The sequence below is a fragment of the Glossina fuscipes genome, unplaced genomic scaffold (genome assembly GCF_014805625.2).
Source record: "Glossina fuscipes isolate IAEA_lab_2018 unplaced genomic scaffold, Yale_Gfus_2 0, whole genome shotgun sequence".
Taxonomy (NCBI): Eukaryota; Metazoa; Arthropoda; class Insecta; order Diptera; family Glossinidae; genus Glossina; species Glossina fuscipes.
The window spans coordinates 9,404,855-9,411,942 of record NW_023998414.1 but is presented as its reverse complement, the minus strand read 5'-3'; positions in this window follow the sequence as shown (position 1 = coordinate 9,411,942).

Here is a 7,088-nt window from a genome sequence, read left to right as displayed (position 1 = left end):
ATGTCGAAGTTTAAACGTATAACCATTAAAGTGAAAATCCCTTAAGTCATTTGTGATTCTTTTTTGCTAATGTTAAAATTTTAGACCCTTGCGAAATGTTTTGATTCTTTTTCCAACTCTATGTGTCTACAATTTAAACAAGTTGTAATTTTTTTTATGGAAATATTTGTACCTTTGAAAATTTTCGGTTAATAAGTTCCGCAATGTGTACAGCGTAGAAGATATATTCGGAGTAGAAATTAACTCTTATCGGGGTTAATGCTTGACAAAGTCTATAGATTGATTTCTCAGCAAGAAGATGCTCGGCTTCATATTGTAAAACCTGCTCAGGATAAGCTAACATGTGACATCGTTCCCGGTATACGAGATGAGCAGATATTGCTTCTCGTACTTATGCTTCGATGACATATTGTCTCTCCGAGAAGGTCATCGATTCATACGACAAGACTCAAAACCTGAATGCATACATAAATGGCCTCGAAAATACTAATTATCCATTCGGCATGGAATGGAAGGAAAGATTGAAAATACGTGTAGCTGACGAGAGGCAAGACTATTGAATAAGACATTTTTTTATCATTATCTTGGTGCAAGTGTCTCGTCTCCCCAACACCAGAGATGAATTTTTACACTTGATATATGAACATGAAATTAATTTAGTATCCTATGCTGCAATTAAGACGTATTCCTCATATAATAGTTTGTGACGTACGTATATTTGCGATTTGTTACAATTAAAATGCCACGAGTGACACCTTCATTTTCAGAGCTCTTCATGGTTATGGAAAATGGGGAACGAACATACATGCATTTAAAATAAATAAGCTATGACTTGATATACAACTTACATGTATAGTTTGTTAAAAACTATAAAGTATTTTTAAGTAATTATGGGTGTGTCAACAACGAAGTAGTGGCAAACACTCTTACACAATTTTCATCAATAATTGGCATAACTTTGTTTGCTTATGTATAAATTTTGAACAATGAATCGATTAACAATATATGTGCCGTCAATGTTATCTGTCTACATCAACTTTTGCTACTGCGGGAACTTTGACAACAGATAGGGGCAATCAAAACGAATATGATAATATATTATCTTTAAATATTATATTAGTGAAGTGAATGCTTGAAATAATGTAAAAGTATAGAGAATTGATTAGAATAATTTATGGAACAAGAGTAAACTAATTTGTAGATGAGAAGTCCTTTATATGATGTCCTTTTAATTTTCTGATCTGATTGAATTCCTTCAGAAGAGATATTGCCAAATAAGTTGAATTCAATTTTAGAATGACATACATTTCACTACTCCCCACAATTGTATGGCGCAAGTCCGAATAGGTTGAACATGTACAAAATCCATTTATTTCTTAGATTGAGTCTGGATTCTGGACAAGTTAAGCTGCTGGCGTTTCGCTTTTTTATCATTCTTCCGTGCTAACCTTTGGTCAATATTATGCGATGATACTTTACAAGGTTGTTGATAGGGATATTATCGCAATAAATGGCAAGAAAGTTTATTCAGCGTACACGTAACAGGCGTAGATTTTTCAGCATTTATTTGAATATTTCATTTGTTTAGCCAAAATGAAACAGAAAATCTGAAGTAAAAATTCTTTGAAACTTGGAAAACTTCCTTGGGGCATACCACCAACTTATCACCTGCGGCAATACATCAGTGCAATATTTTTCACTTTCCATGGCTTCTCTGATGTGTGAAACAACACGATGACATTGCTCCATGCAAATGTCTCGCTTACTTTTGAAACCGAGTTGTTGATTAAAAACTGGGAACAACAACACACTGGGTCTAATAACATTTTATGACATTTGATTACATTTAGATTTAGTTTGAGATGGAAAGTGATTCACTTTCAACATATTATTAAAAATTAATTTTAAGAACGTGACAGCTTTAGATGGTAAAGATTTCGTAGCTCTGGCACTTATGGACTTCTTAAAGTTTAGTTTTCTCACTTCTCTCTTCAACTGATTCTTGAGCCGCTGACATATGCCTCACAGGCGAATGGAGATAGAAATTTCAACATTTCTTCTGCTTTTGAAGGCCTCAAAGGTAATTAGGGTGAAGAGTTAGTTTCTTTTAAATAATGAGCAAAATTTTCCCTTAACTTCATACGATTTCTGTCTTGTCCGGACTTGTCTTTCAAAGGGACCCGGTGTGGAACCCGCTTTAAATGGGTCTTCTTCTTTCTCGAGACTAAGAAAGAATGTGTTTTTGTGCAGTAAATTATTTGAGAGTATATTAAAAAAAAAAAAAAAAAAACTAATCAATTCTGCTTTAAAATCTTAATATATTTCTTTTGTATTACTTTTGTGATAAGATGAAGAAAAAAAAATAAATTCATTCAATATACTACTGTTGTCAATATTCTATCAATATTGATTTATAAGTGCTTATGTTTTTTCTTTTTCTTCTTTTTTTTTTTTTGTTCATCTAATTTATTTATACCTCGATCAATATAATGACAGATAGACGGATTGATTGATTGATTATTAAATAGTTTTTAATTAAAAAAACAGCAAAAGCAACAGCAACAGCAACAGCAACAGCAACAGCTACAGCCACAACAGCAACACTATTGACATATTTTATAAACGTACGTATTAGCTGCGGTGCCAATGGCCACCACATGCATATCTGTTTAAATCACAAATGAATTCTGCAACCATTAGATGAAAAAATTGAAAATTATTTATTATTCATGCGCAAAAACATATGCACTTATGTATACATCATATTCAATAATAAATAAATATTCAAATATTTTTTTTTTGTTTTTGTAATTAAACCAACCGGCAGGTTTTATTATAATCGGTCAAATTATAAACTCTTACATCATTGTGGATAAGTAAACATTATTACCATCATTTACCATGCATTCTAATACATCGCCTGTCAACGCAGTGCTTCTTTTTTTTTTTTTTTTCCAAAAAAAGCAAATTTACTTTTTTATGATGATTGTTTTCGAATTATTTTCTTAATTGGCTTAAGCTTATTTAGTAGTGGAGCAAACAAAAAACCCGAAAAACACAGGTGGTCACAATTTTTTATAATATAGGCGTGCGGGCGTTGAAGGCGTATTCTTTGAGAAGTTTAATTGATTTTCAAATTCGTTTGCAAATTTGTACACACATACTACACAATTCGGTGCAAGAATTTATACACTTTCTGAGATTTTTGAAGTAAAATTTTGATGCACTATAATGTTGGGTAAGCGTATCGACCATAGAATATTGTTATCTGCTTTAGTGTATGAGTAGTGAGCAAGAAACCGTCACTTAAATAACAGGTGTTCTCAGTTTGTGCGATGCCATGGACGTGTCCTCTAACCGACTTGACTCATTTTCAATATTAAGCTGCGTGCAAACACTCCCAGTGTTTCTGGCAATTTTAAAGCCCATAGCTACATATTTGCGGCCAGGAGAAGGATTACAGCAGCCGTTGCATAGACGGACAGACGGACATGCGTAAATACATTGTGGAGCCTCTGAAGCTTTCTTCTGGGTACGTATATATTATATATTATTTAGCCATTATTATGAGTCCTTACCTAAAGAGACGAACGCCACTAATAACAGTTCGAACAATTGATGGAAGATTTTACTGACTGCGCGAGCAGCATACGACAAATAACTTTTCATTGGCTAAGGCTGGGATTAAAGGGAAAATGACAAGTTGGAGACTCTTAAAAAAAAAAACTTAATGCTTACAAAAACATAAATGAGAGAAATGGAAAATTGAAGACATTTTTCAGAGAGACAGACAGAAGATTGAATCGAGTAAGAAGGACCGGGTATAGGGTGATAGAAAGTTTTTGCAACGAATATTATAGATAACGCACGCAATTTTTAAGATAATTGATTTCAGTTTAACAATATAGAACACTCTACAACGAAAGGGTGTTTCAAATCTCACGCTTCGATGGCATTACTAAAAATTTCGTCAACACTATCCTTTTTTACAGAGTGATATTGACATGTGACAATAAGAATGATGTGCAGTTTGAACGATATGGATACGTTCATCCAAGATGAATACATTAAAATTATTTGCAAACTTATTTTGCATAATAGAGTTCTTTAAAGTGAACATTTCGCAAAATTCGTGACGTTTCTCTTGGGCATTGCCAAGTGTCAAAAAATTGATTGGTTTATGAAAACATTTCAGAACATTCGTGCTTTGCATAAGTCGACTGGCAAACTAAAAATACTCATAGTGAAGTTTTGGATTGATGAAATCATTGATTCTTGACGCTTGCATGGGAAGAAGGTGCTACGATTGGCATTGTGCGTTATAAACAAATGCTTAAAGAAGTTGTCTGGCCTAAGCTTGATGCAATTTACAGCAATGATATTTACTTTCAGCAAGATGACGCTATAGTAAATATTGCTGCTACTGCTGGCCACATTGAGTTCATTGAAGTCAATAATGTTTTCAATTCGAAGGGCCAACTAACTCTTGCGATTTAACTGAACAGAAGAAAAGTAATGGATGATATGATTAACAAAAATTTTAATGGAGAGCCATATACTATATACATATATAAATCCGAGTGATATTTTTAATTATTTTAAAAAAACAAGAGTACCCGAGTAGATAAGAAACCGCAACTGCCAAGTCAGCGTACACGTGTCAAAATTTAAGTGGGTTAGATTATACCTGAACGTGGCTATAGTGAGTGAGTGCTCGATCGGTGAAACCATAGCGTATCTCCGTAGCGTATCTTTATTCCCTTATTTCTTTCTGATCATCACCCTGTTGCGATGCACAAGGGAATATCCTCTGAATTTTTGGTCATATTAAAAAAAAATATATATATATATATAAATAAATCCTTTACTCCATTGCTGTAATTAATATGTGACATTGCAAGACTGTGAACGGGTGTAAATTTCATGCTGACTTGATTGGAAAATGTTTACATTGTACAATCTTTGCACAGTTATGCGTAGCTTTCGGTTAACATTTATCCATTTATCCATTGCGGAGCTAAAATTTAATTTGTTATCGGATGCAACTGTAAAACATTGCTTAGAAGGAAAATATCATCGTTGTTGGCAACATAAGCATCTGCGGATGTATACTCCAACCCGAGACGAATCCCTAATCATTAAAATTTTATATACGTGACTATTGTACAACATCTAATTAAACATAATTAGACGGGGAATGCAGGATGTTAGTAACCAAGTCAATTAGATGATGCCACCAGTATATGCTAAGTGGCAACACTTCGTAATTTCGTCATCTATCAACAACTCGGTTTTAATATATAAATGCATCAGTAATGAATGATACTTTTTCGTCCCTTCTTTATTCAGTCCGTTCATAAAAAAGTTTTCATCCGAAACGTCTTTCATTCTCTCTGGGCATTCTCGGTATATTTTGTCGCAATCGCTGAGTTGGAATCAAATTTTAAAAAGTGTATAGCGTCACAAAGTGTGTTGCCGGAGTAGAATTTGTGATTCAGTCAAATTTTTCTATTCCTTTCCACATTATCTTGTCTTAAGTCAAAGTTCTCATACATTCTATTAAATGAAGACTTATTATTAGTTCGAATCTATTTGCGTTAGATGTGTTTTATTCAATTTCGTTCATTAAATTATGAATAGCTCAAGTTCTAATCGCATTTCAAATATCATTTGTGAAAATTTTTCTTATTTTGAAAGAGAATCAAAATTGACATATTAGAGTACTTTGGGGGATATTGAACAATTGAATCTTATCGACCGCGGTTAACTATCTAACCAATCAATTATACTCATTTTAAATCATAATTTCTCTTCGCGTTATTATAAATTATATTATAATTACTGACGATCAATTTTGATTATCGACAACACTTAAGTGCATTTGTTGTGAGAATATTTTGCATTATACTTTTAAGTATATTTGTATACATCATTAATAAACGACCTTTAGCATGCCGCACTTTAAAGACATACCTCAAAATATTAAGCATTAAATTAATTTAACACTCTGCGGATGACATGCGTGTTGAGAAAATTTTCACATACTTAAGTGAAAATTGACACGTCGTCAGATACATTAACGTAAATGTGTGCGTGTATGTATGCATACGCCCCAAACGTAAAAGGATTTTTGTGCAAGCAGGCAAACAGGCAAACAGGCAAACAGGCAATCAGGCAAACAGACAAGCAAGAAAGCAGGCAAACAAGGAAACGATATCTTTGAGTAGGGACAATGGTCGCTGAGTGATAGATAAAGCGGGAAGAGAGGGACGGTGAGAGTATAAATTGCAATGCACGAAAATATTGTTCGAGTTCCTTTTCGTTCTCTCTCTCTCTCTCTCTCTCTCTCGCTTTCATTATTATAGTTATTGTGTAAATTTTGTAAAGCAATTAAGTTGAGAATGCTTGCAGTCCTGGGACAATAATAGTTTGTATTATTTGTAATATTTTGCATATAGTGAAAATTGTTGATTTTGTTAACCGTGTTCTTCGTCTTTCTTTCTTTGATAAGTCAATCGTGGTGCCGTTTTCCCGCCTACATTTAAAAATGTATATTTTCCCAAAGAAATATATATAAAACGATGTTTGAAAAATTCCTTCTCATTTCACTCATTTACTTATGAATTTTTTGTACGATATCGTTATTATATTCTTGATTAAATATCAAAAAAAAAATTTTATGAAAAAAAAATAAAAATATATCTTATAAAAATATCATTTTCAGACAAGTCTTTGATGAAAAATTCTATGTGTACTAGCTATTGTACACAGGAAGAATATATAGTATTTTTCCTTTACATGTATTTCGCTTTAATTTTATGACGTCATTGTTTTTACTTTTAGTTAGTGTTGATGTCAAGTTGTTGGGTAGTAAGTAGAATAATAGTATAGTGTAGTGTAGTATAGTGTAATGTAGTGTAGTGTAGTGTAATGTAGTGTAGTGTCGTGTTGTGTCGTGTCGTGTCGTGTTGTGTCGTGTCGTGTCGTATAATGTAGTATAGTGTACTGTAGTGTAGTGTAATTTAAAAACCTGCCAACACTCAAGTCAACAATAGCATGTATGTCAATGACTTTGTCAACATTTATGA